The sequence below is a fragment of the Triturus cristatus genome, chromosome 3_2 (assembly GCF_964204655.1).
Source record: "Triturus cristatus chromosome 3_2, aTriCri1.1, whole genome shotgun sequence".
Taxonomy (NCBI): Eukaryota; Metazoa; Chordata; class Amphibia; order Caudata; family Salamandridae; genus Triturus; species Triturus cristatus.
In genome coordinates, this window is record NC_140584.1 from 1079166851 (window position 1) to 1079182319 (window position 15469).

Genomic DNA, 15469 nt, shown 5'->3' on the forward strand with positions numbered 1-15469 from the left:
TGAGGGCCCCTGGAGGGCTAACTAGCCCACCAGGTGCTTCCAGTAAGCGCCACTGAGCTGCGTTGCAGAGAGGTGGTCCAGGCCGTGCCACTTTTTACACCTCTCTGCAATGCAGCTCTGTGGCGCTTACTGGAGGTACCTAGTGGGCTAGATGGACCCTAGGGACCCTCAGGATTCAAATGAACGTAATCTCCCAACTAAAAACGGCCACAGGGCGTGTTTACACAGTGGTGAAGGGAGAGGACGGGTGCTGAGTTAACGTGTGCAAACAAGCCCTGTGGCGCGTTTTAAGTTGGGGAAATAATTCCCCTTCAATCCTGAGGGACCCTGGGAGCCAACTAGCCTTGTGAATCTAGAATAAGTATGTGTAAGTGTGGTGGTATGTGTATAACTGTATATGCAAGTAAATGGATGTTTGATTCTTTATTAGCATCAGTGACTATGTGTGTGAGTAACTCTATGGATGAGTGGCGTTGTGTAACAGGATGTATAGGTGTATGAGTACATATGATGAGTGAGTACATGTATGAGTGACTGTATAGGACTGTTGGTGAATGAGTGGATGTGTATGTGGATCTTAGAATTACTGAATAGGTTGTTGTAACTGATATTGGTAGGTCCATTGTTTTGAAAATGTTAGTTTCTATTTTTGAATGTGTGTATCAAAGGTTATATTAGGGGGAGAGGAGGTCTGCCTCTCAATCACAAGGATGATGTCATCAGTGATGTCATTTGAGATGTCATCAGTGATGTCATGAGTGATGTCACTGACCATGTCATGAGTGATGTAATATGTGACGTCATCAGCAGTGCATTGCGGGCGTGCGAGTTATAGTTAGCTGAACTAACTATAACGGGGGAATTTCAATGGTTTTGTACGAGTGAAAAGTCCAGCTAACTATAACGCCCCTGAAACCTATGTTTTTTTCAGTGAATAACTATATACATACTTCTTTAAAAACTAGCTTAAACGCATGTTTTTGTACTACGTTTCTTTGAAATCCTTCTTTTGGACCTGTTGTCCATTTTTTCAGTTCTTCGGGGCGTCCCAATGATGTTCTTAACCACGATGATCACGCCTTTCCCATAACGTCTAAAACACATATATCCACACAACAGTATTTTACACACTAGAGCTTTCTTACACTATTCTCTAAAGTTATATTATGTTATATTTAATTTATACAGCGCATGGCTACTCAAAGAGTGCCCCGGCGCTTACTCCGGAAAGGAAGATGCACACAGATCAAAAGCCAAAGAGCAGCGTTTTTCGTTTTTTCTTAAAAAGCAATGGATCCTGGGTGCCCCGGAGCACCAGGGGCAGCATGTTCCAGGCCAAACCAGCTTTCCGAACAAAGGAGCTCCCGCCAAGCCATTGGCGATTGAACCTAGGGGTCTGTATCAACAGCTGAGCGGACAAGCGCAACAGTCTCCCAGGTTTATAGAACACAAATCTCGTCTGAAGATAAATAGGACCTAAACCGTAGAGGGCCCGATGAGCGATGGACAGCATTTTGAATATTAGACGAGATTCAACTGGGAGCCAATGCAAGGTGCGCAGGTGGGTGCGTACACTATGCCTAGATGACAGACCCAATAGCAGTCTAACTGCCGAGTTTTGGACTAAGTCCAATTTCTTGGCAAGAAAACCTGGACTACCAACCTGAAGGGCGTTGGCATAGTCCAAGCGGGACCACAGTTTCTTTGGCACTTCTAGGCAGAAGGGGTAGAAACTTCCTCAGGATTTTCAAAGTGCCAAAGCAGGTTCCTGCCAACTTTTTCACAAGTGTCGAAAAGTTCAAATTTTCATCGAACCAGACGCCAAGATTTTTTACGGCACTTTTTCCCACAATGGGCCGGGGAAAACGGGGAGGCCACAGCCTTTCTCTGAAATCCGCAGAGAAAGAGCCATACAAGAGCACCTCAGATTTTCCTTCGTTACACTTCAGCTGTTCATTCGCAAGCCAGTGAAAGACAGAAGACAGACAATGTTGCGCAGCCACGAGTCATCCTCCTTACTCCAGGAAAACAAAAGCTGAGTATCATTAGCCTATGCCATCACTTTGGCCCCTAATGACTCTGCGAGATAGACCAGCGGAGTTACATAGATGTTAAAAAGAAGGGGGCTAAGTGATGACCCTTGCGGCACGTCGTTTGTCACCTGCATAGGCACGAAGGCACACGGGGGGAGCCAGAACTGCTGCGACCGGCCTTCCAAGAAGGACCTGATCCACTGCAGAGCCGATCCAGAAATACCTCTTTCTGATTGACGATCAAGGAGCAGGTAGTGGGGCACAGTGTCGAATGCCGCTGAGAGGTCAAGCATAATAAAGGCTGCTCTCCCGCCGGCATCCAAACACTCCCAGATCACCTCTGTCACCTCTAACAATGCTGACTCCATACTATACGAGGCACGAAAGCCGGACTGCGCCGGATGAAGCAGGCCTGAAGCCTCAACCTAGTTGGTAAATTGAGACTTAACCACCTTCACGCAAACCTTAACCAGGCTTGGCAAAAGCAAGATAGGGCGGTAGTTCTCAGGTAACAGAGGGTCAAGTGACTGCTTTTTGAGAAGGGGAAGAATCAGTGCCTGCTTCCACGACATTGGAACGAACGCCTGACGCATCGACCTGTGAACCATTAGATTCACCTCTGGATTAATAGTATCCGTCACTTCTGACAGAAGCCTGGCCACACACGGGTCATTAGATGATCCCGACTTTAGTGCTTTAAGGATTCTGAGGGAGCTGGGTAGATCGACAGGCCTAAACGTGGAAAAAATGGAGGCAGATTCTGACATCAGCTTCCCTATTGGGGCGACTATAAGCTTCCTGGAAGTAGTGGAAAAAGTATCTTGTATACTAATTATTTTGTCCCTGAAACATTTCGCCAAGGTGTTACACCAGGTCTCCGAGGCTGGCGCTACATTAGCCTCGGAGTTGGGAGCCAAGAAATTTTGCATGATTACAAACATTTCTTTCGAATTGTTATTGGCCCGGTTAATGCGTGCGGAGTAATACTTCAATAACCGCATAGTAGAGTTTTTGTTTTGCTCTAAGAGCGTGTTTGGCAATAGAACAATAGCCACTGGAGCGCCAAGCTCTCTCTAATACTTTACAAGCATGTTTCAGAGTCTTCAACTCAGGGGTAAACCAAGGCTTGGAGGGGGTCTCTCTCCTCAGCTTTGGTTGACATGGTGCAGATAGAGCACAAACCGAGTCAGAGATCCAGTCTGCAAACCTAGACACATTTTCCTCCAGGTCCCCTTGAAGGGAAGGACGCGAAGCTGCCAAAAAGCTACTAAGCTGTCTAGGGTCTATTTTCCTAGAGGTCGGGGGGCGATGGCAGCTGGCCGGTCGTGAAGGACGCTTAATATCCCATGAGAAAAATATGGGAAAGTGATCCGACCAGGAGACCGGCAACGGCCTCACAACCGAGATGGGGAAATTTGAGCAGATGGTATCCAGAGTGTGCCCTCCTTGATGGGTAGGATACCTGACCCATTGGGAGAGCTGGTCCAAGTGAAGGGAGTCAAGAAAAGCCACAGAGTCAGTCGTCTCCGTGTGATCAAGGTGGAGATTAACATCCCCAAGGAGCACATAGTTCGAAAAACGCAATGCTCGCTCTGCCAGCGTGTCCCCGCAAGTTTCCAGAAAGACACTGGCTGGTCCAGGCAGCCGATATATCAAGGACCCCCCAAGAGTGAAATGAGCAGAAAGTTGTAGGCTAAAATCCAGGACCTCACAGTCACCTCTAAGAGTGGATGATTCACTATGAAGGGTCCAGCATTCTCTGTACCGAATAGCCAAGCCACCACCTCTGCCAACTGGGTGATCCACTTGATGAACTTTAAAGTCAACAGGGGTGGCCAAGGCCACGATGGGGTTTGATAAGGCGTCAAGCCAGGTCTCAGTAATGAACCATAGATCTAAAAGATTGTCAGAGACCAAGTCTGCAACATCTACATAGTGCTTCCTCAATGATCTGGCATTAATAAGGCAGGCACTGATGCTCCCAAGCATGAATGAATCAGCAGACATGTTATTCAGAGAGAGCTCCGGTGTAAATATGCACCCGCAGACAGAATCACTTTTAAGACCTACCTGATTGCCGCTATGTGACGGGCATGATAGAGGTCTGAGGGATTTTAAGAACTCACTCGATAACTGGGTGTTGTTTCTGGTCCCTGAATCAAATCGGGCAGTATAGCTCGCCCTGAGTGCTGACTTTGCGCTGACGGGTGCAGACGGGCTTGCCTTAGGCGCGCCCGCTGCGAGTTCAAACTGAGGCCATTTAAAAAGGGTATGGCTGATGCCGGTGTGCAGCGTGCAACGACTGGAACGCTGACCGCGATCAGCACGAGTCACGTCCAATATGGCCGCTAACCGGCAGTAGCCTCCCAAAAGTGCAAATAAAGTTGCGTGGAGTATAACACACTCCAAGTGAAGTTAAAAAGAGATAGCGCACAAAAGTAAAACAATTTCTGCGGTTAAAAAATAGCACCTATATTCTTGCAGTATTTATAGAACACATTACCCCCCAGTTCCCCATGCCGTAGCAAGCTAGGTAAAAACTTTTACAATAATCAGATTCAAATAGGTGAGCAAGTTAACCTTTCCAAAGTGCCGCACGGCCGGACTGAGCCCAATTAAATAGGGTTTGCCTGGTGTCGGCGTGCAGCGTGCAACGACGGGAACGCTGACCGCGATCAGCGCGAGTCACGTCCAAGATGGCCGCTAACCGGCAGTATCCTCCCAAAAGTGCAAATAAAGTTGCGTGGAGTATAACACACTCCACCAATAAAGTCATATTTTTTTAGAGTTTCTATAAAAAACCATCTCTAAAACCTAATTTATCTGTTTGTGGTGACTTCGGCAATCGTGATGACGTCGGTAATCACGATCTCCCTGGACACATTGCAAAAACAGAAAACAAAAGCAAGAATTTAATAGCCACCACATAAAAATAAATGAAAACTATATAATTAATTTTAACCATCAAAGTAGATAACTCATTATATAAATAACTTCTTATATCAAAATCTCAATATCTCTATAACAATGCGTATGAATGATTCACTGATATATTTTATGTTTACCAATATTCGTGACGGCATTGATAGTCACCACGTCCCCGCAACAGTACATGGGGGTCTCGCTGGCGGTCGCATCATTGTCGTGAATATCTGGCACAATAAAAATAAATATTTTGGACACATAACCTGTGTCACTAACACCCCGGGGTCAGAGTATCTCCACCCTGACTCCTTTATGTGGGCTTTCACACAAGGTGTTAGCACCAGGAACCATTCCCAATAGATAAAATGGCAGTCACAATTTTCTGTTCAGGTTGCGTCCAGCAAATCAGAGCATTTCCGTTAGCACGGACATTCGTGAGTAATCGCAAAAACGTTGTGAAATATCCACGTCCATAGATATCACTATAATTTTCAGCTTAAATTTCTCAATTACTACTGAACAGATTTACACCAAATAGGTAAAATGCACCAGCCATCAAATTAAAAATTTAAGAAAAATGGAAAAAGGTAATAAAACAGCTAACTGACCCAAAAAGTTAACCTACTTGATTTCTCACCAAAAAATGCTTAACATTCAATTGTATATTCAGCAGGGACTGCATTTTGTTTTGAAGGGTTTACCCTCCAAAACAAAATGAAAAATTACAGTGGGATAGGCCTTCCTAACAGGAAGAGAAAATTTGAGTCTCTGTTCCACTTCCTTCCTGTTGAAAAACAAGTACAATAAAAAAAAATGTGTTTCGCGTTAAAAACACATTTGGGACTGTCTGTTCTGGCAGAGTACTTACACAAAAAACTATTTTGAGTTGATTTTGTTGCTCCATGAGTAGAAAACCTACTTGAGAAGCAGCCCTCTGACCACGATCACTCGTGCTAGAAAATTCACGCAGGATGCCTTATTAGCGACTGGAAATTGTACTAGAGCATTAGAATCTTGCTTGCGTTTGACAGCTTGCTAGCTGGAGCCTTGCGTTGGTCTCAGTGTCAATTTGTTGCTTGAATAGAAAAAAGGTACCACCACACGGTGATTGGTGGAATTTGGCCAGAACTCCACATTAGAAGCGTAATGTGGAGTAACCAAATTCCTCCAGTTCCCCAAGCTGAATGAAAAATGCAATCTCAACCTAGACAAATTGCAAACATTCCTCTCATTACCTTTTGTATGTTTGATGTACCCCAATACCCTCCTCAGATCACTTCTGGTCATATTGAAGAACAGAAGAGGACTAGGCCTGCTATCTGTGACCTTAGAAGAACCTTGACTGGATCTGCTCTCTCTACTGTACACAGGACAAGAAAGTAGACTTTAAGGGTTAAAGTCTGACATCCTGTTGGGCAATAGGAACACAACAAGCTCCAGGAACTGCACTCCCTCCTTCACCCAGGACAATAAAGTGGACTTTATGGGGCATAAGGCTGACATGCTGTTTGGACTTCAGGAATGCAACAAGGTCCAGGAGGCCTTTTTCCTGCATTCCCAGCTGACAATTTCAAACTTGACTTGCACAGGACCATGCTTCTGGCCTCTACTGGAGTGAGCCTTGAACACTAAGGGGTCTATTAGAATGTCGGGCGGATCGCCACCACCCGCATGGCGGTGGCAAACAGCCCGACATTCTCCTCCGCCCGCATGGCATTTCCCCCACCACATTAGTATGGCGGGGGGACCCCGGCGGATGGAAAGACCGTCTGCCGGTTTTCCGCCGGTCACACAGGTGACCGGGCAGAAAAGGGGCCTGATATGGTTGCGGTGTCTGCTAGACACCGCCATCCATATTATGATGGTGGTGTGAAACAGCCTTTCCGTGGAAGCAATGCATGCGGTTTCCTCAGTTGGGGGCCCGTTGTGGGCCCCCAGGATGCTGGGGGGGGGTGAGGGGAGCACCTGGGGGGTACCTACGGTACCCCCCTGATAGGTACCCCCCTGCATTTGCATGGACAATGTGGAAGGCACCGCACGGTGCCTGGCACGTTGTGCATGCAAATGCGCACATGCCTTTTTTGCTTTGCGGTGGGTTTTGCTGACAGCACCGCCCGCCGCTATGCAAAAAATGCGTGATGCGTCCGCCAGTGTGGCGGGCGCATCCTAATTGCCCATGCGGGACTGCTGCACCCTTAGCGGGCAGTCCCATTTCCCGGGGCGATGGCGGGCGGACATCATAATAGACCCCTAAGTTCTGTCCCCAAGGCCCTGGACCCTTGGCTGGTGTCATAGTGTATTCCTCCTGAAAATTCCTGAAACTTGGGACTTAAAAACGTCTTGCCACCTTTTTGCTCTGAAACTGATGGGGGACTGGGACCAACCTGCCATGCCGATCAGATGAAGGTGCATTGCAGCTGGCCAAAAGATCCAGGATGTCCCCTCTACAATTTTCTCCCCAGCTATAAATCGGATCCAGTGGGGCCAATCGGACATCACTTAGATGGTGTCTTTGACAATTGCCTGCAGTTCTGTCCCTCTGGAAGAATCTAAGCTGCAAAAGAAAATTACAAAGTCTGAAGGTAGAAATTTTCATTGGGTGAAGGCGCAAAAAGTGGCTGACCAGAAAGGGACATTCTCTGTGCACCAAATTTAAATTTCTCTTGCTCTGAGCTTTCCCGCCAAAAGACAATGGCTTCACTAAGACCTCGTCCAGCGACTATTCAATGTTGTGGATCCCTGTTATACCACAGCCTTCTACCTTTCACTGTGATGAACCTGGTCCCAGTTTCCTACCTGTGCTCCATAATGGTTGGCTTTAACTTTTTTCTTACCCCTTGTCGAGCGCAACAGGATGACTGCAGTTGGTGCTCAATGTTTCTTGGTGCTATTTTGAACAATAAACTTTAAAAATGTATAACTCAGGTTCTACTTATTTAGGGGCATATCAACAACAACCGGCGATAATTATCGCTCAGCGGTCTTAGCGTGAGGATAATTATCGCCGGCTAGCGTGAATTTTTATCGCTGAGATAGCGTGCTATTAGCAACGCTTATCTCAATAGCGATAAAAATCTACACGCTAACAGGCTAACGTGAGATTATCGCTGGAAACCCAGCGATAATCACACGTTACCTTGTTGATAGGGACAGGCCAACTTAGCCATGATATCCTCCTTCCATAGGATATCATGGCTAAGTCTGAAAATTAGCAGACGTAAAAAAGCAGCGTTAACCGCGGTTAGCGCTGCTTTTTTTGTCTCTAACAGGGTTAGCGACATTCTTGATAATAGGAGAAATGTCGCTTAGCGACATTTCTCCTATTATTTTACTCTGGAACGCCCCCTTTGCATCTCATTAGAGATGCAAGGGGAAGCGTAGAGTAAAAGGGTGCTAACATGCAAATTTGCATGTTAGCACCCTGTTGTTGATAGGGTGCTAGTTTTATCTCTGCTTTTTTGGCTTTTAAAGCCAAAAAAGCAGAGATAAAGCCCTTGTTGATATGCCCCTTAATTTTTGCTGTTTTAGTGTCATTAATTTATTAAGAATGTCTCTGTTTTTCAAAACTGGTTCTAGATGTTTCTTCTGTTGTGCTCTCTTCGTGTTACTGATTGAGCACTGAATAAATATTTTGGGGAAGATTTATCAAATTATTGAATTGCCTTTGCATCAAGCAAGGTGATGCAAGGGTAAAGCAATCCTTAAGTCAGATTTACCAAGCCACGCAAAGCCACATTGCATGCCCCTGTGTGGCTTGGTAAATCTGGAGCAATGCAAAGCATTACAAGTCACTGCCTTGTGTTACTCTGAGCCAGGTAGTCATTACACGGGTCAAAGGAGGGTGTTGCTACGCATTCACCCATGTATTTTGGCACATTCCCAGATTACCACGACAAGTAACCTGTGAATTCGTCAAAAGAGAGGAAATATCTTTATTTATCATAATTTTTTCCTCTTTCCAAGTGTGCTGTTTCTAAGTAGTACTCACAGAGCATGTCAGATTAAGATTTTTTGTGAGCACTTGAACTATATTCTCAAATATATTGTTGAAAATATTAAATAATGTACGTTTAAATAAGCTCTTCTGTGTCCCTGTTAAATAACTTTCCACTGTTGCTCCATCTGGCATTAATTGCCTTGTATGCCTTCTGGGTATAGGCATATTGACTAAACACCATTACAAATATAAATTGTTTGTGTATATTTTTGGACCTACTGGCCCTTTTGGAACCATTGTTTTCTTAAAATACTAAGATGCAGTCTATAGGCACAATTAATGTCAATATTATAAGTGACATGTGGTCACATTTAGGCCCGAGCAGGAACGCCACCATTTTACATGCTCACGTATAAATTTGACATCTTTACTTGAACTTTGACATTTGACACACTTTGTGCTTGGGTGCTGGTACAGGTGATGTTCCATGAAATAACTTTGCTTTCATTTACATATTTTTATAAGCACATTATCAGAGCCTTGAACATTCAGTATAAAAGCTAAAGTTCACTGCGCAAAATTATGTTGTTTATTATTATTCGCTCAGCGACAGCATTGTCAGGGTAGAATCAATAATGGAAGCCTGACTGGGACTTTGACATGGCAACATGGGTGATGTTTGATATATAAATGGCATTACTCCTTTGTTTAGTTAGAGGAGCATTTTTCTGGCACAGTGAGGTCACCCCATACTGGAATTCCAGCCCAGCTGATTCCTGTTTACCTGCTTAGAGGGATGATGTCCAGCACTACCGCAAGACGGACTCCCTGATGACACTTACCCACAAGTACCAAGGGAGTTAGATCACCCGACAGGGATTCTGGCAGATTCAGCCACCCTATGGGTCCTGTGATAGCTAGAGCTAGGTAGGAGTCCAAAATATAACCACACTTATATGTAAGCATATATTCTCTGTAACAGCAAAATGGTTGAATTGGTTCTCTTCTTCACCATTCTCATCATGCTGATCAAGCTATTCTGTTGCCTTCTATTGATTATTGCAGTGCATCCATTTTACACAAGAACCATAATGCTTCAATTAATATTGAAATGCCATGTTTTGTCTTTTTTCTGTATCTCTTTGGGTATGCATGAGTTACCAAACGAAAGGATTTTATATATGTTTCCACAATTTCCTTGGGGAGTCAGGGTAGTGATGTTCTAAGGTTACACATTCCATTTGTTACCTTGCCAGGTTAGGGGTACGGATGGAGCTATCAGTCCTAAGGCCAATATATCCTGATGGGGTGTGTAGACTCAGTCTTGCACAGTTTTGATATTTGTGTTGTCCGACAAACGTACAGTTTTTACTGAGAAAGTATAAACAGTACGACATAAGAGGGACAAAAGAAATACCAAGTGGTATCTTTCTCATCTGCTTCAGGATGAGGATTCATGCACTTATTAAGGGTAACTTCAGAAAGTATTAGTTCATAATTTCAAAAATATATTTTCAAAGCATACCTGTCTATATAAAGACTAAGCAGAATGTTACATGTGTTGTCATAAGAAAGAGGAATGTGATAACTCTCGCAGCAGAAAAGTGTGCATACGTAACTGCTTTGTATGTATGTAATCCTACAGCAATCTAGAAAATGTTAGTAGAAAAGTCTCCCTCTGTAGCATCCTGGTATACAATCCTAAAGTCAAAAGTATGTTTATCTTTTTCAGGGTGCATATGTGGAATAGGTCTAGGTGTGGCTCTAACAGGACTAGTGTCAGCAGGGTAACTTAACCCTATTAGTAAAGCAGCAATGAAAATTATAGCAACGATCATACTCCAGCCATAACTAACCTACGTTGCTCTTTGGTAAGGGTACCCATAATTTCTCTAGAGTCAGACCTTTACAGCAGAATAGCAGCAAGCAGAATTAAAATTCTTCAATGTTTCTACTAGTGCAAATGGCAAATCTACTTTCATGATTACACAGTAAGATTGGCTTTATGTGCAGCAGTCTTCATGAGTTATCCCTAGCCGTACTCCACATTCTTCTAGAATGACAATCCTAGGCTTGGCCTTAGGGAATCTTTGTAATTGAATAGATACAAAGTTCATCAAAGCTTAGTTCATAAAAGTTCAATGAACTTAAGTTCATAGATTATTGTGATCAGTTTAGAAATAAGTTAGTTTTCTGTGTGGGCATAAATCATAGAGGCTCAGTTGGCTTAGTTCCTTGATCACCCAAATCATGGGTGATTTGATCAAGTTCACTGTCAGCTTAATCTACTCAGAGCAAAATACGTTCAACAATTCTCCGTTGGTTGTGGTTGCAGATCAGTGGTTGGAATCACCACCGCTTCAGTTGGATTTTCATTCACTAAATATGGGAGGCATGCATCCAGTTTGGTAGTCCACCTCACTTGACAGCTGTGCTAGAGCCTAGCAAAGCTTGGTTGGAGCCTTTCCAGGCACAAATTTCAAAAGTGTTTTTTGATGAGGACCCACTTCCCTGAACTGAGATTATGGTACTGTACCTGTTGAGGGAGAACAGTAGCAGCTTCAACCTGGTGAGAAACAGAATGCACCACATCAACCAGTCCCTTTGCAGGTGAAAGGGCCAGACCCATAAGTTCTGGGTCTATACTAGTGACTCAATCCGATGGATCTTTTTAGCACCATTAAAGCGTAGAGGGGAGAAAATGTGTTATTAAGCCATTCAATCAACCACGGATCTTCTTAGACACATAGAGGGTCATTAGTATGGCGGGTGGACTTTGTCCGCCCGCCATACCCCCGGGAATCGGGACCGCCCGCAATGCCAGCGGCAGTCACGCAACCTCTATTGGGATGCGCCCACCACACTGGCGGGCACATCGCGCATTTGAAACATTGCGGCGGGCAGTGCTGAAAGCATCGCCCGCCGCAATGCCACAAAGGCAGGTAGTGCCTTTCAATGCACAACGTGACAGGCAGAGCGCGATGTCTGCCACGTTGTACATTGAAATGCAGGGGGTACCATAGGTACCCCCCATGTGCACCTCCCACCCCCCTCAACAGGCCCCCGCAAGTAAACTCAGCATGCCTTTCCGTGGCTGCAATGCCGCCACGGAAAGGCATGTTTCTGCCCCCATTGTAATATGGCTGGCGGTGTCTAACAGACACCGCCACCGTATTGAACCCATTTCTGCCCGGTCGACTTGTCGACCGGGCGGAAATGCGACGGACGGTCTTTCCATCCGCCGCAAACCCCCCAGCTATCGTAATATGGCGGGGGGGTCTTTGCTGCATGGATGGCGGGCGGATCACCCCCGCCGGGCCGGCGGTGTCTACCGCCAGCCCAGCGGGGCGATCCGCCCGCCAGCCTAATGGAGCCCTTAGTAACCATAGACAACTACGTATACTTAACTTATTAGAAAGCTGAAAAATAATTGAACATAAAGACACCTCAAGGCGAGGGTGTAAAAGCATATCAGAATTAGCATAAAGCCAAATCTGCGTATCTAATTAAGGTGAGTGTTACATAAACAAAACAATTAGTTCAAGGATGCAGAGGATCAGAAATCATGAGTCCAAGTTTCCCTGCATGAAGGGTTGATGAATAGCAAGTATTAATCTATCCCTACACTAACACTAAAATGACATCCCTACTTAAGCATCTTCAGAAAGAAAGGATAAAAGGTGTCAGCATGTGGAGTCTTTCTAAGAAGTCTCTCCACCATTGATGGGTCATGTGGCATAAGACTACTGAGACAGCACTTGCCCTCAGATGCTCTCTCTCCAAAGGCAGAAGTAGAAGTGGGGGCTTTTCTCTACTCCCAACATCACATTTTTACAAGCAACTTTCCCAAGATTTATTGTGGGTCACGCCATCTACTCTGGCTACAATCCTAAAGGTAGTTTTTCCATGGGACAACAATATTCTTCTCTTTTTAAAAAAAAATCTTTTTAACAACTCAATTGCGACATTTACTGCTTACATCTAGAACATAATAAACACTTGTGACAAATATCATTCACTGCGGACAATTCGTTCTTCCAATCGAAAGTTACGCTACAGTTCTATGATGTATTTGGCACTGGCGAGGAGGGGATATTAGGTGGGGTACAGATATTGCCCCAGTATTGGTTCTATTTGCCCCACACCTGCGTCCATTTCCTAGGGCAGCCTTTCGCAACAAAAACAGTTTTTTCTCTCATCATACACCAGTCTACATCAGCCTTCCAGTCTGCTATTGTGGGGGTCACACTTGCACCCCATAAACTGGCCACGTTTCGTTTAGCTACCATCAACCCCAGTGTCACCCATAATTTGTCTTTGCCATTCAAGTCCGTGGGCTCCCAGACGTTTGATAAACTTCTCTTGGCATCTATGTCTATATTCAGTTCTAAGACTTCCCTGAAGCATTGGTGGATGTCTGTACAATAGTTCTGTATGTGCACACAATACCACATTATATGTATGAATGTACCCTCCTGTCCACACCGTCTCCTACACTCCACGTCAGTTGTTCTGCCCATCTTAGCCAGTGCTGTATCTGTGTGTGATATAGATTCTATGGAGGATCTTAAACTGGACCAATCGTAAGCAGGCAGAAATTGCGACCTCCCTGTCCATTCTATAGCCCGGATCATCCCCATGTCGGTATGTGCAATGATTGATAGCTCCCAAATGGGCTGCCCAGTAGCATTTTTTAATGTCCGGCAGTCCGATGCCTCCATCGTACCAACCCCTCACCAGTTTTGGGAAGGCAATGCGGGGATGTCCCTCCCACAGCAATTCCCTCTGTACACCCTCCAATTCCTGAAAGTATTTCACAGGGACTGGGTTTGGGAAGCTTTGTAGGGCATAAAGGAAGCACGGCAGGGACATTATTTTGAATAGTGCCGCTCTGCCCAGCATTGACAGAGGGATCACTTTCCAATGCGCAACATCGCGTCAAAGTCTCTGCAATGGGGGGAGTAGGTTATGTTCAAAGTCATCGCGTGGATCTGCTGTGATATAGATCCCTAGATATTTAAATCCCTCGCTTACTACCTGCATGGTGCACCCTCTGGGCAAGGATGGTTCCCGGGCCTTCTCCTGTGTGAAGCACAACGACCTTCATTTATCGACTCAAGCCATACAATGTAACTTCTTCTCTCCTTGCCTGACTAGTAAAACAAATACATTATTCTAGCTAACAAGAACGCTTCTTTCACCTGTAACACAAACGTGAGAAAGAACAAATTCCACAGCACATAAAATTCAAACTGTTAATTCTAAAGCAAGAGTTTCCAGTGAACTACTTTCAGGCCTACTAAGTTAAGCTAACCTAAGAAAGCATCACATGTTTCACGAACTTGCATAGAAAATAAGGCACATTCAATTAATGCATTTACCTACATATAAATGACATGATTAATAAACACATTGAGTACATGAATAATCATCAGTTCCACAACACGAGTTCTTCGCATTAATGTTTTCTGCTCGTTATATTTACTTTCTACAATAATTCTCTCCATGTTACTTCTCAATGGCCTAAATACATTGAGTTCTAAGTTAATACATTTCACAATTCTAACACGTCATGTTAACCCAACAAAGCATTATATGTAGGTGTGCTCTACACATGTTATTATAATGCACCCCTAGAAATAAAATGTGATTTCCGCTACATCAGTGGCCTCCTCTGATGATGTTGAGTCATCACAAAACACCATTAAATCCCTGCAGAGTAGACCAATCTAAACCGATGTTGTAGCTAGTCTCCTCTGTCTGAACTCCTCCAACCATTTCAGATTCTCATAATTACTGTCCTGCAGTCTTTCCACCCTTCTCTCTCTTTCCCTTAAGGAGTTCTCCACTTGCTTCGCCTTATACCCTTTGTATGTCCTTATCATACTTACGAGGATGATAACACAGACTACAACAAATATGATTGACTTCAAGCTATATCCAAAAATTCCCTATCCTATTTTTGCAAACCAATTTCCGACTACGCCAAATCCCTTTCAGATCTTATCCCAAACTCCCTTAGCTGCCAGATCATGTATCTCATGATGTATCTCAGTGAAGTTATGTATATATCCCCTCAGATCTTTACTTTTATCAGGGATATAAGTACAATACTGTTGGACTTTCAGCTTACCACTGTCTTCCTTTGCTAATAACACATCTAAGGCAAGATGGTTTAGCATCACCATCACCCTTATCAAAACCATTTTTCCATCTATGAGTAACAATGACTGAGCTGTGTTAATTGATAACTTATCCACAATGGTTGACAATTTCCTGATCTTGATGTCATTTAGTTCTACTCCTAAACTAGGAATCATCCCTCCAAAAATGTCTCCCAAAACTTCACTAGCACTCAACCCACGTTTTTCTCTATGGTTCAATTTTCCTTCCAACCCTTCAAGGTCTTCCACATGGTATATGTTTGAAAACACAACTGCCACATAACAAGTACCATACCAGTTGTTCAGAAGCCATACATATGCATTTTTTCCACAAACAAAATTTACTCCTAGTACCACTTGTACAGCTTCTTGCAGAAACGTGTTCCAAGGACCATTGATTACAAAAATAT